This window comes from Drosophila suzukii (assembly GCF_043229965.1).
Source record: "Drosophila suzukii chromosome 2 unlocalized genomic scaffold, CBGP_Dsuzu_IsoJpt1.0 scf_2c, whole genome shotgun sequence".
Lineage (NCBI taxonomy): Eukaryota > Metazoa > Arthropoda > Insecta > Diptera > Drosophilidae > Drosophila > Drosophila suzukii.
In genome coordinates this window covers 6,782,109-6,799,889 of record NW_027255896.1, presented here as the reverse complement: position 1 = coordinate 6,799,889, position 17,781 = coordinate 6,782,109, and the positions used below count along the sequence as shown (strand labels likewise).

At 41.3% G+C, this 17,781-nt stretch overlaps 1 protein-coding gene across 15 annotated transcripts in view; it reads left to right on the top strand.

Moving 5' to 3' along the window:
- Positions 1-17,781, top strand: part of Gprk1 (G protein-coupled receptor kinase 1) — a 609,802-nt gene that overhangs the window by 440,463 nt on the left and 151,558 nt on the right. For 3 of the 15 annotated variants that reach the window (XR_011605115.1, XR_011605114.1, XR_011605113.1), the window contains one exon: positions 66-1,023. The exons of the other annotated variants lie outside the window; for them this stretch is intronic. The gene's annotated coding sequence lies outside the window, so the exon portion shown is untranslated. The remainder of the gene's footprint in view (positions 1-65; positions 1,024-17,781) is intronic. 15 annotated transcript variants of the gene reach the window in all.

Here is a 17,781-nt window from a genome sequence, read left to right as displayed (position 1 = left end):
GTAAGTGCAAGTGGATTTAGATAGAAATTGATGCGTGTTTAACCTCCAACAAAATTTCACTACAGGTATTTCTAAAATTCCGGCCGGAAACCCCAGTCAGTGCTGCCTCAAGTTGCCGCCAAAGGCGCATCTTATTGATTCGTCCAATTTGCTGGAAGATTTACCTCACGAAGGCCAAAATCAAGACGCGGGCACAATCGTCAGGTTGGCCCGCGAGGAATGATTTGGAGAGATTAGTGCCCTGAAGTACCCCTATCTACTATCTACCTATCTACGGGTCATGTAGTGCCGGCCAAGAGAGCAGTTTATATAAAGAGGACCTGTCCCGATGCCCATCATGCCGCGCATCCGTACACCAGCCGAGTTTTAAGGGGTGCGCGTATCCGCCTAGGAAGTTCCCGAGTGCAACATCGCTGCCGCAGATTTAGGGATTTATACCCATTTATTTTGTAAAAGCGCCGCGTGTGTGAACGGCCTTAACCTAGCTTGGCGCACTAGCCAACCGTGTTTAACCTTAATGAAGATAAGAACTCTCTTTCATATTGGATCAGTCCTAACCCTGTTATATAACCATCGTGCTTTGAAAAACCGAATTTTAGAATTAATGTGAAAGAAAATCAATGAAATCAAAGATATGTAAACCATAAAGCAAACAATAGTTTTTCGTAAAGCCTCAAGTGGCAACGCTATGTAAAGCGATAGTTATATTAACAAAGTAAAAGAAATTAACAAGTCGATCGGGTCGAAAGAGATAATGCACGCCGAGAAGCATTAATTTAATTTAAGAAGAGTTATATTTTTTTTAGGTTTAAATGAGAAATTGGTTATTGCAAAGTATTTAAGGAAGTACGATGAATTAGGTACTGGTTACAAGTTTAGTTTAAATCGTTCGCGCGTCTAAGAGAAATGAGAGAAACGTTTATTTGCCCTTTAAATTCTACATGGAGAGAAATATCGCTACCCTTTAGATTACAGCCAACCCATCCCGTCCGGAGATCGATCTTCAATGTTGGAGGAAATGCCGTGAGTCACACTTACTAATCACATATATATATTACTTTATTCACATTTCTCGCCTATCCGTAAAGTGAACGAAACTTATGTAAACATAAACCCCGATCTAAAAACAATTAATTAATTAAAATACCTTGAGTTATTTGCGTTCTCTATGAAGTGATTTGCGATTTTCAAAAGAAGTTGAATAAATTACGATCGCCCGCTATTAAATCTTAAAGTCTCTAATTGCCTGAATACATGAATTGATAAATTTTGAAAGTCCCTTGAAGAAGTTTCTAGAGAGAAAAATATTACAGGCAAGCTAGTTCTATCGAAAACTATTTCATTAAGCTTAAATTTATATTTAGTAAAATACATTGTTATATCATGAATATTATCTTCCTATGACTTATTTTTTTTAAATAGCCTATGTTCTTTTTTTAATTATTAAATATGACTTGTATCGGTATCTACGGAAAATTAATTATCTTTTCGAACAGAAATAAGACCATGGATCTATAAATAATATTGAACTGAACTAGCTGATGATTTCTCGATCGTAGGGTATCAAAGGGGTCACCGAAGCCATGCTTAGGTGGTGATCATAGGTTGGGAGGGCCATACGCGACCACAATACCATCCGTGGATTCGCATAGCTAACTTTCTCCAAAACTTTTCTGTCCCTATAATACTTGTTCCTGGATTTATTTATCGTTCTCTTCCGGTTTCAGTTTACTATTCTCTCTTGTCGCTAGCACGCTTATTTCTGATCTTAGTGATAATAATGTGTAGTCAGTACGCGAATCTGTAGGCGCAAGACCTCCACCTCCAAAGCCGACGAGCGAGTGCCGGACCCTAATAGCGTGCCCCGCAACTGCAGATTTCCGATTTCATGCAACCGTTACACGCTACAGATTCCTGGTATCCCAATCCCGAACGTCTCGACGTAGCAATTTTGCTCCCACGGCGCTGCTTTTCCGACGACTCGACTTGCTGTTGCTCCCTTGTAGACTATCTGGTTGACTAACTCTTCACTTTGATATCTGATTGATCTATACTATATTGACTTGATGGTTTGACTCCTCGTGATCGACTGATCCAGCTGCCAGCGCTCTGCGGCCTTATATATGGCCTCCGGGAACCGTTATTTCCCTTTTGCGCACGGCCCGCTGGATCTCTCCACTCCGGGTCCAAAGTCCGTGACTCCTGGTTGACCCACTTGTCCTTCACGTACCGCTTCCAACCGATGTTCTGCCACTGCTGCCGTCCCGTTGATTTCCGTGATGCTTGTGGAACGCCTGTGTGCCGCTCCACCGCCGAGATGTGGCACTTCCTCTCCCGGTCCAAAGTTCACGGGAGAGTCCAAAGTACGGTGGAGTCCCGTTATCCCCACATGGCACTTTTGCTCTGCCCGGCAAGTCTCCACTCTCTTCTTATCCGCTCCTTGGTCTCCAAACTCTCTGGATCTCCATCCTTGGTCTCCAAACTCTTTCGCTCTCCATCCTTGGTCTCCAAACTCTCTCGTTCTCCATCCTCTCCTCGCCGCGCCGTTACTACGCGAATTCGCCGCGTATCTGGTAAGCGGCCGGCCATCTGCTGCTGCTGATTATATTTGTGGGGAGTTATTTAACTCCTCACACTACACACGCTCCACGAGCCAAAGACAATTGCATAAAATAGACCCGCTTTGCTTGGAGTAACGCAAAAAGGTAGTTTAAGGATTCCGGATCCTATCAAGGCCGGTCTGTCTATTTAGTCTGTAATGTCTGGAATGTTAACCAATATAGTATTTTTCTATGCTATATATATATTGTGTACCTTCACTCTGTAAGGCAATCTGAGGACGTAGCTTTTTGATAATTATTAGTTTGTGTGTAAACTAGAGGCAAGAAAACTACATGGAACAAAACAACTAGAGCCCAGGAACGTGAATGCGAGACTTTTTCTTACAACAACCCTACCCAACAACTTTTTCTAATTTTGCAACCGAAACCAGCCACGTCACCGAAAAAATTCTGCTGATTATTCAGAGAAAGGTCTGAACTGTAGTAAACCGCCCTTTCCCACAAACTGAAAGTGCAGCCATTAATGTAGTACAAAAACCGATTACATGCGTGATAGCAAAAACAATTACCTGTGTCAAATATGAAAATATTTCTTTTACGGCTTAGTCCTCACCTAGAATCTTGTTAAATATAATGAAACACACCAAAAATTTATGTTTCCCTACTTCCTTTCTATGAGAATACAACAGGTTTGTTAAGTAAGCTATTCGGATAGTTTTTCCTTGTCTTTTCATGTTATTGTGTTTGTTTGTGGGGAAAAGAACAAATATGCCACCCTTATATTTATAATTAATAACGCACGAATAGGTTATATTCAAATGTATAGCGTTTATTCGGAGCGGCAGACGGACTGTGTAAAAGCTCGGCTCCAAGAACTTCATATAGACATTTGCAGGCTTACAAAGTAGTTGCTGATAAGCGACAGCTTTAGTGGTATAAGAAAGAAGGCGACAAAGATAAGCAGAGAGCGCTGCAGGTGCCGTCGTACACCTATGCGCGCATGACTAGGCGCTGGCGATCTGCTCCAAACATACTCCACCCGTTGGACGAGGTAAGGTTCCAACTATCTCGGAATCGATGAGCAGAACGGCTAGTTTGGCGACGGCTCTCTTGATCAGACCCGTAGCTGTACGAACCATAGCTACTCTGATGACTCCGTCCCCGCCGGGTATGACTTCCTGGATGCACCCAAGCTGCCAAGCTGTCCTCCTTCAGCAAAACTATGCTTTCAACCTTGATGTTAGACGTTTCGACGCGCCACTTGCTCCTCTCTTGAAGTTGGGACAAATACTCGCTGCTCCACCTTTTTTAGAAATGTTGCTGCATCTGGGTAACCCGCTGCCATCTGCTGAGGCGGCCTTCGCGAAGATGAGTAATGTCAGGCTCAGGAAACTTAGTGTAGCTGGAACCCTTCAGGAAATGCGCCGGTGCTAGCACCTCAAGGCTTTCAGCATTTTCTGAAATTGGACAGAGTGAACGGGAGTTAAGGATGGCAGTAATCTCATATGCAAGTAATCTCAATTCATCGATGGCTAAGATGGATGCACCGACGACTCTGTAGAAGTGAAATTTAGCTGACTTCACAGCAGCCTCCCAAAAACCACCGAAGTGTGGGGCACGCGGAGGGATGAACTTTCAATCGATCCCATCAGCTAAACAGACGGAAGATATCGATGCTGCTCGCTCAAAAAGAGCTCTTTCAGCTCGGCAAGCTCGCTCTTTGCACCGACAAAGTTTGTAGCATTGTCGCTCCGAATGGTACGCAGACTGCCTCTAAGGCTGATGTATATACTCTGCGCTGCGATGAAAGAATCCGTCGTGAGATCCTGGACCACTTCCAAATGAGCAGCCTTCGTTGGAAAGGCAGACAAAGACGGCGATACAGCACTTGTGGGGTGGCCCACAATAGTCCACTCCTGTGGTATGAAAAGCTGGATTAGGCTGCACTCTATTTGCTGGAAGGCTACCCATGACGTGCTCCCAAGTAACAGGCTTCATTCGGAAACATCGGACGCATTTGTTGATAACGCTGGCGACGAACTTGCGGCCTCCAATCGGCCAGTACCTTTGCCGTAATGCGGCAAGCAGTGCCTGCGATCCTCCATGCAAATAATTCTCATGATAATAAACGATGATTGCCTTGGTGACTGGATGATCCTTGGGCAACAATATCGGGTGCCTCGTATCGTAGTCCAAGTTTGCGTTCTGAAGCCTTCCACCCACGCGAAGTAACCCATCGGAGCCGAGTATAGGCCAAGTTAACCTGTTGGATGCTCCTCAAAAGAAGTACAGTTCCAGTAAGTACAGTACAGTTGAAACGAACCGATAAATGTATGCAAATACGCGCTGCAACTTATGGAAAGAGTTGAGGAATTTGCAGTTTGATGAACTGTCTATGCAAACGGCCCCAATTAGAGCCACAGAACGGCGCTCTGGAAGATCCTTTACTGAGTTTAGCAGGGACGACCAATTTGACGAGCCTTGCAGAAGGAATAGAGGCCCGTTAGCCCAAAGGGAATGTTCCAATAATTCTCTTGGGGTACATCCTCGCGATACGACGTCTGCCGGTTTCAAGTTTTCAGAAACGTGATGCCAAGTCATCTCCTCAATTTTCGCGGTTCTGTTTGATACGAAAACGTTAAACTCCCTCGGAGGAATCCACGCCAACACAATAGACGAGTCCGACCAGCAATGAAAGCTGCAATCGAAATCTATGGCTTCCTTGGCGTTTATGATTAACTCAGCCAATAAAAGCGCGGCGGAAAGTTCTAATCTTGGAATTGTTAAGGCCTTCAATGGAGCTACCCTAGACTTGGCATAGAGCAGATGGACTTTCGATTCTCCATTGGTCTCCGATCGCAAGTAAAGACACGCTCTATAAGCTGATGCTAGCATCGCAGAATCCATGCAACTCAACGGATGCCCTTGGTTGCAGTACGAACCGTGGGAATTTTAAGTTCTGTACGACCGATAACTGTGAGGTCAACTTCCCCCATGGCGAAAGAATGGGCTCTGGCAGTGCGTCATCCCAATCCACGTTCGCACTCCATAGAGATTGCAGAAAAATCATAGATTTTGTGATAATTGGAGTTATTAAACCGAATGGATCATAGAATTTGGCAATCGTTGACAATGCAACCCGCTTAGTGGGTCGTTGATTGGTTGGCAGTTGAGAAAAATTAAATAGGAGTTGATCAGAAGATGGATCCCAGACTAGTCCCAATGCCTTGGCGACATTTGATCCATCGTGAAATTTGATTAGCTGCTCCTTGTCGCATTCAGACTCTCCTTCCAGGGCTGCTGACTCATTTGAACACCATTTGCGGATTGGAAAATGGCCTCACGACGGTAGTTCCTTGACCTGACGACGAATTCTCTCACCTCCTCAACTGAGTCCCCAGTAGGTATTAAATCATCCACGTAGAAATTTCTACGAACAATTTGTGCTCCAATAGGAAATGATTCTTCCTCATCGTAAGAAAGTTGATGCATGGCCCTTATAGCCCAAAAAGGCAGCTGGCTTGGTTCCATAAGTCACCGTGTTCAATTTAAAAACACTCAACTCTTCCGTGGAGCTCTCTCTCCAAACGATGCATTGCAAAAAATCGTCCGGGTACGAAACACACACGCAACGGTACATCTTGTATATATCTCCACAAAGGGCAACTTTAAAAAACCGAAAGCAAAGCAGTATATTGAAGATTTTTTGTTGAATTGTTGGTCCTGCCAAAAGTAAGTCGTTCAGGGAGCTACCAGAAGTTGTTTTAGCAGATCTGACCTAGCAGATGACCTAGATCGATATACTCCCTCAAAAATGCTAAATACTGAGCTTTCAGGGCTGGGTTTCTATATAGTTTAGCTTCCAAACTCTTGAAACGACGACGAGCCAGGCATTAAGAAGAAGATTCGAATCCGGAAGTGGACAAGAGACGAACAGGGTATTGGCCGTTTTCAAGTCTAGTGCAATTTTCAGTGAAAAGTTGCTCACATCGCAAATCTTCCGGTAATAAAGATGGCTTAGACGAAGTGAAGTCCTCAATTTCCCAAAATCGCTTTACTATGGCGGCAAGTGTGTCATCGGAATGATCAGCTGGGTCCTTGATGCTGGCTTGCAAAACCGATTTATGAGTTGACACGTTCGATGATAACCCTCCTGATAATCAGTAATACTGTGAATGCCGCACGATAGCTTGCATCCCGTGATTGCACAAGAATATCGACAGTCTTATCAGAGATCATGGAAGATTCTCCTATCCCAGAAATCGAGGTTTGCGATCTTCTATGATTCAAGTTTAGTTGGCTAGATAAGCGAGAGGTTATAAAGTTTAGCTGGGAGGCCGAATCTAAAATTGCTCGGCAAGGCATAAATGCTCCAATTGTATTTCTAACGTAGATAGTATCAGTTGGAAGCAACACGTAATCGATCGGAAAAAAAAATTAAGGTTTTAGGTGGAGGGCTTAGCAAATGATGACCAGGATGTGATGATGTATGCGAACATGATACTAATGCTGATGAAGTAGATGATAATGGCTGAGAGCTCGAGGATGGATCACATGATGGAGATGAAAATGAGGTGGATGTTGCGGATGGTTTATGTGTAATAATGAATGGTGCTTCATGCGACAATATTTGCAGTGAGTCGACTCGCATTGCTGCAAACTATGCCCCTTGCGCAAACAGTTGAGGCAAAGGTGCAACTTCTTTGCTTCCCTATATCAAAGATTCGGACTCAAATTTAAAAATCGAGAACACTTTGACAAATAATGATCCCGTGCGTCGCAAAATAAACATATCATATGATTTGAGTTATTAGCAGAAGCAATAAGTGTGTTTAGGTTATATTTGTGCAAGTTTTTTCCCACCTGCTGGCCTGGTGTTTGAGTTACCAAGGCTTGATCCAAGTTTTCCATCATCCTGCACCTCTTTTCCAAAAACGACTCCATAGCATCCCAGGTAGACAGCTCAGTGATTGACAAATCCTCTTCCCATTTTTCCCGCGTCCACTGATCCAGTTTCCGAGTGACGATGTGAATTAAAAGTCCTTCCAAAATTTGTTGCGTATTGGCAAGGGTTCGAATTGCTCGCAGATGCGAATTCATGCAATCACTCAGCTCCCGATGACCCTTCGAAGATCATTTCTCGACACCCCTTAAACCGAATATGGCCTGAACGTGTGCCTAAAATTGTAAAACTTTATTATTAAATCGATTAACCTCATAGCCTTTTTATATGGTTTATATGGTTTCCAGAGCCACGCCGCCAAAACTCCAACGCAAATATTGTAATTTTTCAATGTCGCTTAGCTCATCATCATTTCCGATGACAGTAGTGAAAGTCGCAAGAAAATCCGGCCACTTAGAGTAGGATCCATGAAAACGAGCAATTTCCAAATTTGGCAACCGAGGCTTCCTAGATCGAAAAGAAAGATCCGCATTATTAGTGATGTCAATAGATGTTGAATTTGCAGCGGCTGAAGCCGGCAATTTTGACTTGCGATGAGCAGCGGAACTTCGGCTTAGTTTCGCCTTCGCATCCATGAAAACCTCGGCAAGTTCAATCCGATGGTCGCTCAAGATCTCTGCAAATTCCAGTCTTTCCAACGATGTCTGCGCAGAATCAAATGCCTGGTTTAAGGAATTGATCCATTCCATCGCGCCAGCAAATCAGCTTCGTCAAATTGGTTAACCGCATCAGCGTTCAAATAACATTTCATCGAGCTCATTTGCCGCAAAATAGATTGGGCTTTGACTCAGTAGTAGTCAACGTCACTTGTGGATTCATTTTGAGCCCATTAAAATGTCCGACCGCGTTAGAGGCTCGAAACACCGTTTACCTTTTACCGCGAAAATGTGGAAATTAACAAGCGTCGCCGAGATGCAACGGAACCTTTAACTTGGTTGTTGTTGTTCTTGCCGATAAATTGCCTGCCTAGCAACAGCGAATATATGTAATTGGCAAACGAATGTATGTATGGCTATTTGTACATTTATATATATGTAATATGCGCTATTAACAAAAATTAAATGCGATTCACTTTGTTAAGAATTATTTGCTCAACACAGTATTGGTGTCTTTTCACAGCGCAAAATGTACAAAAATCAAACGGCCGGCTGTGCACTTTTATATGCACATATGTATGTATGTTCGTGTGTTTGTGACAGCGAAGCAAAGCGTTTGTTTAAACTATATTAAACAATCGCGAGACCGAGTTGCAGACTCCGATAAAAACTATATCACGTCGGGGTCACCAGATGTTGTGGGGAAGACAACAAATATGCCACCCTTATATTTATAATTAATAACGCACGAATAGGTTATAATAAAATGTATAGCGTTTATTCGGAGCGGCAGACGGACTGTGTAAAAGCTCGGCTCCAAGATCTTCATTTAGACATTTGCAGGCTTACAAAGTACACCTATCCCTCGCTTTGCGTCGTTTCGTTTTGTGTTTTTTCGAAGTTGCGTCGCTTCTTAATTAGAACTAATTTTCATTGTGCGTCGTTAGATTTTCGATGTTGCTCAGCAAACATTGGACCAATTTTTTTTAAAGAAAGCCGGCCTACGACAACATGCACTAAAGACTCGTCAGAGAGTGATTAATTCTAATTTATTTTTCTAATTTATTTTGTTTTCAATGAATTAGTTTCCTTTTGTTTTTATAAGTATAATATGTAATAAAATGAAATGTTATTTTGTTTTTTTTTAATGATCACTTTGCTTAATTTTCTTTTTAAAAAGTAGAATTTTTGTAACCCTGGAACCCATCTTCGAACTTTACATGGTTTGCTATAGAAAATCCTAATTCACTTTGCGTCGTTTCAATTTGCGTCGTATTTTTTTGGAACGTCTCCCCGACGCAAAGCGAGGGATAGGTGTAGGTGCTGAATAGATAAGCGACAGCTTTAGTGGTATAAGAAAGAAGGCGGCAAAGATAAGTCTCTGATTAGCATTCGTTGTAGTCAGACGTGTTTTCTTTTCGCTATGAATTCTTATTCGTGCTCCGAGTGCAATGCTGAAGTTACAGCAGCGCAGCTTCTGCGGTTTTGAGGCGGTTCGTTGCTCATCGCTTTGTCGTCGTACTTTTCACACTGCATGTGTGGATCTCCCGGAGGATGCTATAAGATTATTAACAAATATGCCGAAACTACTCTGGCAGTGTGATCGCTGTGTTGTGAGTAATGATTCATACTCCAAAATCGATGAAGTAATGGAAGAACTTCGTGACCTGAGGAGTCTATACATGGATTTAAATTCAAAGTTTCTGAAGGCTTTTCCCAATTCTATCACTGACAATAGCAATGTCAGTCAGCGTAAAAAAGTGGTGAAACCATTGGCTCCAGCTTCTTCAATTGGTCGTCAAGCCAACCATGCAGACCTGATAACCCCCGCACCAGTTTCTACTGCCGCCAGGAACCATGCAAAGAATAACAGGAACAAGAGGCAAATAATTGGTCAAGCTCCTAATTGTGAACTTCTCGAAGTTGTGCCGAGCAATAAATTCCTTCACATTGGTAGATTCAGAGCGCACGTAAAATCTGATTCTGTGTGTGAATATGTTGCAAATAAGCTCGGTGTGGATACCGCCACCATAATTTGCAAGCCTTTAGTCAAAAATGGTGTAGATGTTGCTACACTGGAATTCGTCAATTTTAAATTAGGAATACCTGAGCAGCACTTTCAGACTGTGTTTAGTGATGCGTTCTGGCCCAATCCAATCAAGATCAGTCGATTCATCCACAGGGATAGGCCGATTGTTGATGGGAACGTTCTGGATTTGCACAATCATCATACATCGGAATCAAAAAACCCCCAATAATCGGCGCCTCTGGTGTCGATTTGACTACGGCAAATTTTTATGATCCTCTTCCTCATCTTCATGCTACTTATTCGCAATGTCAACGTCCGCTGGTTTCGATATCGCTGGCTGCTACCATTACTGACTCATATGCCGCTCCCAGTGCACTCTTAAGCATTGGGCGCCCGTCACTCCCAAATCAAAAACATCATCAGCTGTATTTTTCCTTTTTTGTTCTGTCTAACGTTCATCAAACGCTCACTGGAGAGGCGTTATTACCAGATTCCGCTCTAGGCGCGCTCTTCGGAGATGTGCACTCATCACAATCAAAGCAACATCGGCATCAGCTGGATTTGTCGTTGTCTATTTCGCGCGACGTTTGTCAAACGCTCTCTGGAGAGCTGCTCTCATCATATTTCATCAAGATTCCCGCTCTAAGCGCGCTCTTCGGAGTTGTGCGCTCATCACCGTCAAACAAACAAAAACGTCAGCTGGAGTTGTCGTTGCCTGTTTTGCGCGACATTCGTCAAACGCTGATCGATGAGGCGCTCTCATCATATTCAATCACGCATCTCCCTCTCTCTGGGGATGTGCATGCATCACTATTAAAGCAACAACATCAGCTTGAGCTGTCGTTGTCTGTTTCGCACGACGATCGTCAAACGCTCTTTGGAGAGCCGCTCTCATCATACTTCATCAAGATTCCTGCTCTAAGCGCGCTCGTCGGAGTTGTGCGCTTATCACAATTGAACCAACAACAACGTCAGCTGGAGTTGTCGTTGTCTGAATTGTGTTACGTTCGTCTAATGCTCACAAAAACCCAACGGCTGGAGCTTTCAAAATTTGCTCTGAGTGATACTCGTGATCACAGTATCATTTCCTTATTACCGCGCTCCTCCTCTTGCTTGAATTTCTCATCGACTGCTTTGTGTGGCTCTTCCCGATGGCAGCATCAACAACAACTTTGTCCATCTCTCTCCAACTTGGATAGATATGCTCTGTTAACGGCGACATTGCCATCGCTCTTAAGAACTAGTTGCTCTTTACTAAAAGTATCTAGCAAACTTCAGGAATGCATCGATCCTAGTCTGCATGAAAAAATTCGTATTAAAAACACTACATTACTGAAGGCGATCTTTGGGCCTACAACATTGGGAAGGGAAGAACAAATACTTCTTAGGGCATTGGACTATGATGCCTTAAATGCGAATCCGGAGATTTTTGATCGTGCTATTGTGAGTAAGGCCCCACTAAAAATTTTTTTTCAAAACATCTCCGGAATGCGGACAAAGGCGGAGCAAGTATACCTTGCCACATCCCAATGCGAGTTTGATGTTATAGTTTTAGTTGAAACTTGGCTCAACATAAACTTTTACTCAAATGAATTCTTCTCCAATTTGTACCAGTGTTCCGCAAAGACAGAGACAAGGCTCATCTGGAAAACATTACCGACATCTACAATAATCTGCAGGACCATCAACATATCTGTGTGATTGGAGACTTTAATCTATCATCCCTTGTTTGGTCTCAGGATCCGGAGCATCACTCTTCACTGCCAAGCAACATACATCAACCACACGAGATTCTTTTCATCGATGATTTTTTCAGTATGGGCTTAATACAAGTCAATAATATATTCAATAACTTACATAAAATTTTAGACTTAGTATTCCTTAGCGCTGATATTAACTTTTCTTTAGTCCAATGTAGTTCACCTATTAGCAATTGTGATATCCATCATAGACCATTCCTACTAGGTATAAACTTTTACAGTTTTGCGCCTTCAGCTGAATATTCACCTAGATTTATTTTCAATGAAACCAGCCTTTGTGCCATCAGAAATGAAATGTCTGCCATTAACTGGGAGTCAGTTTTATCACATGTCAGTTTGGAGTCGTGTTATGACACTTTTTTAGTTGTTATTTTAAACATCATTAAGAACAATGCTCGAGAAAGGGTCCACAATTCGTTCAAGTTGCCATGGTATACGAAAGGTTTAAAAAAGCTTAAAAATCTTCGAAATAAATTCTATAAAAGGTTTTTAGTTACACAGGATCCTGGTGATTGGAATAGACACTTGCAGCATAAACGAGAATTTGAATTTCTAAATAAATTTCTTTACAATCAGTATATAGCGAGTGTTGAGAACGGCCTAAAAAGTAATCCCAACTCTTTTTGGCGATTCATCAATTCAAAGAAAAATGCTTCTTCAGTTCCATCTGCTATGTTCCTAGGGAATTTATCTTCCCATTCAAATACAGAAACTGCAAATCTCTTTGCCTCTTATTTTAAAGCTAATTTTGAGCCAACAGCAGCCTGGAATGATTCTCAAACCTTAAATGCAATCACTCCTCTATTGAATTTAGGTAGTTTAACCGTGCTAGAAGAGAATATTCATAGGGCTGTGGAAGATGTGGATGATTCTTACACTCCGGACTGTGATGGGATTCCGGCCTACTTTCTGAAACATTGTATAGAGGTGCTATGCATTCCACTAAAAATTCTGTTTGATAAATCACTTTCTAGCGGACACTTTGCGGACAGATGGAAGGTCGCATTCGTGACTCCAATTTTAAAATCAGGGCCGAAGAATAACATTGCCAATTACAGGCCTGTAGCAAAGATCAGTAATATCGCTAAACTCTTCGAACGCATTGTTGCCCATAAATTATCATTTCTTGTAAAAACATATATAAGCACTCCTCAGCATGGTTTTGTTTCAGGTCGGTCAACTACGACTAATCTTGCCGTTTTCAGCAACTATTGCATTCATGCCTTTGATATGCGATCTCAGGTTGATGCTATTTACACTGATTTTGCGAAAGCCTTTGACAAAGTTAGCCACAGTGCCCTACTGGCAAAACTGGTCCGCTTGGCTATACATTCGGCATTACTAAATTGGATAAAATCATATTTACACCATCGACTTTATAGAGTTAATATTAATGGAAAAATCTTGGAGACCTATTTGGCAAGCTCTGGCCTCCCTCAGGGGAGTGCTATGGGACCTCTGCTTTTCATCATTTTCATTAATGATGTGAGGTTCTGTCTATCTTCAGAGTGTCTCCTGTATGCAGATTATTTAAAATTTTTAAGTCTATTAAGTTAGCGACAGACTCACAATTGGTTCAACATGACTTAGATTCGTTGAGCTCTTGGTGTAGCCGAAATTCGCTTCCTCTTAACATAAGCAAGTGCTTCTATGTCACTTACAATAAACCGTATACAATTTCATCACATCTTATAATATCAACGGTTAACCTCTACAACTGCGGCAGGAATCCTTGGATCTAGGAGTGTTGTTTGACTCGAAATTTAAGTTTGCAGCACACTTCGATTACATCACGCCCTGGGCCTATGCTATGCTTGGGTTTGTGAAACGGAACGCATCACTGTTCACGGATCCCTACACCAGACTTGCGCTTTATTTTGCATTTGCCCGATCTAAGCTAGAACACGCGTCTCCTATTTGGAATCCCTTCACTACCACTCATGGAAACAGAATAGAAAGACTACAGAAAAAACATTTTAAAATTCGCTTTGTTGCCGCTAAGGTTTTTATACCCTACCCCTTCATACCACCAGCAATGTAGGCTTGTTCACCTACCATCCCTTGAGCACCGTAGAAGTATCCTCGCCATTTGCTTCATCTCTGATTTGGTGGATGGTAGTGTCGACTGTCCAGAACTGCTATCAAAAGTTGGTTTTCACGCCCCGTCTAGGCAACTTCGGAATTTTGATCCCTTTTTCCTCGAGCTGCGGCGGACAAATTATTCCAAAAACGAGCCCCTCTATAGGGCCTTATATGAGTCTAACGCACTTCCAATTGATATGCAATTGGACTACTTCTCAAGTAAATCAATTCTTAAGCATTTATTTTGTAAATTTTAGTACGTAAGATAAGTTGTTGAAATGTTCAAGTAGCCAGTAAAGGAATTCCGTTGGCGAAATGAAATAAATAAATAAAATAAGCAGAGAGCGCTGCAGGTGCCGTCGTACACCTGACTAGGCGCTGGCGATCTGCTCCGAACAGTGTAAACAAAACCAGATTAAAACCGGGAATTCTTAGTTTAAAATTTTTTTCTAAGTTAGTTGATAATTTACAGGCTTGATTGTCCGTCCCAACGTGGTGTTTGGATTGCAGTATAAACCTATCCGATCCCGGTAATGCAATATACATAACGTGTTCCTAATTTCGCCGTCGTCTGAAATGTTGTCCAATATCCAGTCAATTTCAAATAATCGTGACTTTAATATACCTGGGGCGACATGGTCCTCCGTTAAAAAAATTAAATATATTATCACTGATTAGAAAATCTCCTACGATTAGTCCGATCGAAAAAAGTAATACACCGATCGAAAGATGTTGTATATTCTTCAATTTTCGGTACTTACCCCTTTAATAAGACGATTGGTTTAGGAAAAATTGCGGTGAATGTAGAAAATTTAAACTAGGTAAGCAAGGGAAGCAAAATGTACAGTACTTTTTATTTTTTCATTTTCTTTACAGAAATACGCGTAATAGTATTGCTATATGATACTCTATTAAAAAGATATGCATTTTAAATTACTTCTGGGCCATTTTCAAATCAAAACATCGCGAAATGCGTGCACCTCAATGGTTTTAAAATCGAGGTATTGACATTTTTGACAATGATTTTAGCGATTATAAGCACCTAATCCATGCTGGTTAAAGAGAGTGGGGTACAGAATCATCCCAAGTCAATTTTAGGTGCCAAAGTTTCTGTACTTTGATTTTTGAAACGATGATAAAAGGCGAATATGGTCGTATGGTTTCAAATGCAATGAGTAGAGTTGTTGGTCCCAAGTCACTCCCAAAGTGCAGGTAATAGCGATTTCGGCAAGACTCAAACTGAGTCTTGAGTCGGTTATCTTGTGCGGCGGGATGGCCATTTAAGTAATGGGAAATGTCCACGGCGAAGTATATCGGTGACTTCTCTCTTGATGCCCAACAGCTCCGTTATATCGGTTATGGATATTTTTTTACACAAGAAAAGAACTCGAATTTAATGCCGAGTCCACTGATTACAAAGTAGTTGAAGGCCTTTATCAATACTTCCATCTATTGATATGAAGCATGTTAAGGCTTGTATAGGACGTTGAGGTTGATATTTTCCAGAGACCATTCGTACAAGGTCTTCTGAAGGAGTGGCAAATGTACTTAAAGACTTATCTGTCCTACCGGTAAACATTTAAAAAGTGCCTCCGTGCTTAAAAGCAGATAAAATTCCGCACCTTGCTGATATGCTACATGAGACGATAAGCAAAATCAAAACAGTATTCGCACTAGCTGTAATGTTAGTTTTTTATTGCATAATACTGCGAGCTCTTTCTGCTTGTTTTGACGAAACTGCAGCCGTTGTGCGAATGAATCTGTCATGAAATTGAGCTGTGAACACGAATCGAGTGCTCTGCCCGGTATTACGTTTCTGAGCCATCTCTAACCAAAAACATTACGGTTGCAAGAATGAAGGAGTTCCTATTAGTTTTTTAAAGAAACTTGTATCATCAAAAGATTTTAGTTTTCAACCCGTTACTCGTAGAGTAAAAGGGTATACTAGATTCGTCGGAAAGTATGTAACAGGCAAGAATGAAGGAGTTCCTATTAGTTTTTTAAAGAAACTTGTATCATCAAAAGATTTTAGTTTTCAAGACGTGAAAAAAAATTGGAAAAGTAGATTTGCACAAAAATTTGGTTTTTTCAATAAGTACTGAATGGGTTTAAAAATGTCTTGTATCATTCAAACGGAATTTAAATGACCTTTCCATTGATGCCAAAATGTAAATGAAGTAAGTTCGAATTATGAGTAAATCTAACTTATGTTTTTGTGTAAATACTTTTGACCACCCTTGTATATCAGCATTGCTTGATCGACCTCCGACTCCGTGTTTTCTATACCCTCGCAGAGGTTATATTGAGTTCAGTCAGAAGTTTGCAACGCAGTGAAGGAGACGGCTCCGTCCCCAAAGAGTACATTTAATCTTGTGCAGCATCACTAGACGAGTCGTTCTAGCCATATTAGTCTGTCGCTCACAAACCACCAAACCAAATATGAACGCGGATATCTCGGAAACTATCATAGATAGAGAATTGGGATTTCAGATTAGATTTTGTAGCCTTGTACGCAGCGCAAGTTTGTTACGCGAATATGCCACGCCCATTCTAACGACCACAAGCCGCCCAAACTTGTGGCTCCCACAATATCATGCTAGATAATAAGTTTTAACTGAAATGTATTTGTCTTGTCAATACCTATCGGTTGATCACAAAAAAAGTTTCGTCAATACCTATCGATTAACCCAAAAAAAGTTTGCCACGCTCACTCCAACGCCCATAACGCTTAAATCTGTCTACCGCCGGTAGGTGGCGCATTTCAATCTCGCTTTGCTGCTTGCATATCTCCATTTCCCTTTGGTCCTTTTAGCTGAGTAACGGGTATCTGATAGTCGAGGCACTCGACTATAGCGTTCTCCCTGGTTTTTCACCTAATTTCAAAAATCAAAAAGTCAAATTTTTCAACTTTATTTTATTAGTACTAGGCTTAATAAGTGCACAGACAAAGGAATAATCCCAGTACTACATGATGCGGACAGTTCTAGACGTTTTGTTGCAATTATTATTGACGTTTTATCAAAAATTCAGCCGCCGGCACATAGCAAGGTTATTTAAAAAGAATGTTCCTTTTGAATGGACAAATGAATGCCAAAACGCTTTCCAATATTTAAAAAAAAAACTAATGGAACCAACTCTATTTCAATATCCCGATTTTAGCAAAGAATTTTGTATAATCACAGATGCAAGCAAGCAATCGTGTGAACTCAAAACAGACAGCACAGACTCTTAACGTATTTGTTTTCAATGGTCAATCCAAGTTCTAAGTTCACTTTACAGTCGAGTATCTAAAGGGAAAGGCCATTTGCCATACTAGGATAACAATAACTGAACTTTAAAATTTTCATATTAAAGTCCTGAAAGTCACTACCAGGCTGCAGAGTAAGAAAAATTCCTGCGCAGTATAGAAACATGAAGAATTGTCTATACAAACTCTTCACGCTTCTAAGCCCAACATGTATAAAGTCATTTGTAATGATGAAGTACGGAATGTAGTGGCCTTGCTAATAACGAAAAATCAATGTTTCTTTATACATGGAAAAAAAGTAATAGCAAGAATTGTTGTTAGCGATCTGTTTATTTAGGTCAGGTCTTCCAAAGGCTTCAAAAAGAACCGGTGTACACAAGATAAGCCAACTCAAATTGGTACCGAGCAAAAAGACACTTGAAGTAATTTCAATTGAATCTTTACAAAACATTGGCACTATAATATTGAATACATTAAGAGTAGTGCTACTCAAGCCGGTGACCATCATATAAAATGAAAAAGATCAAGAAGCGATACTGTTTG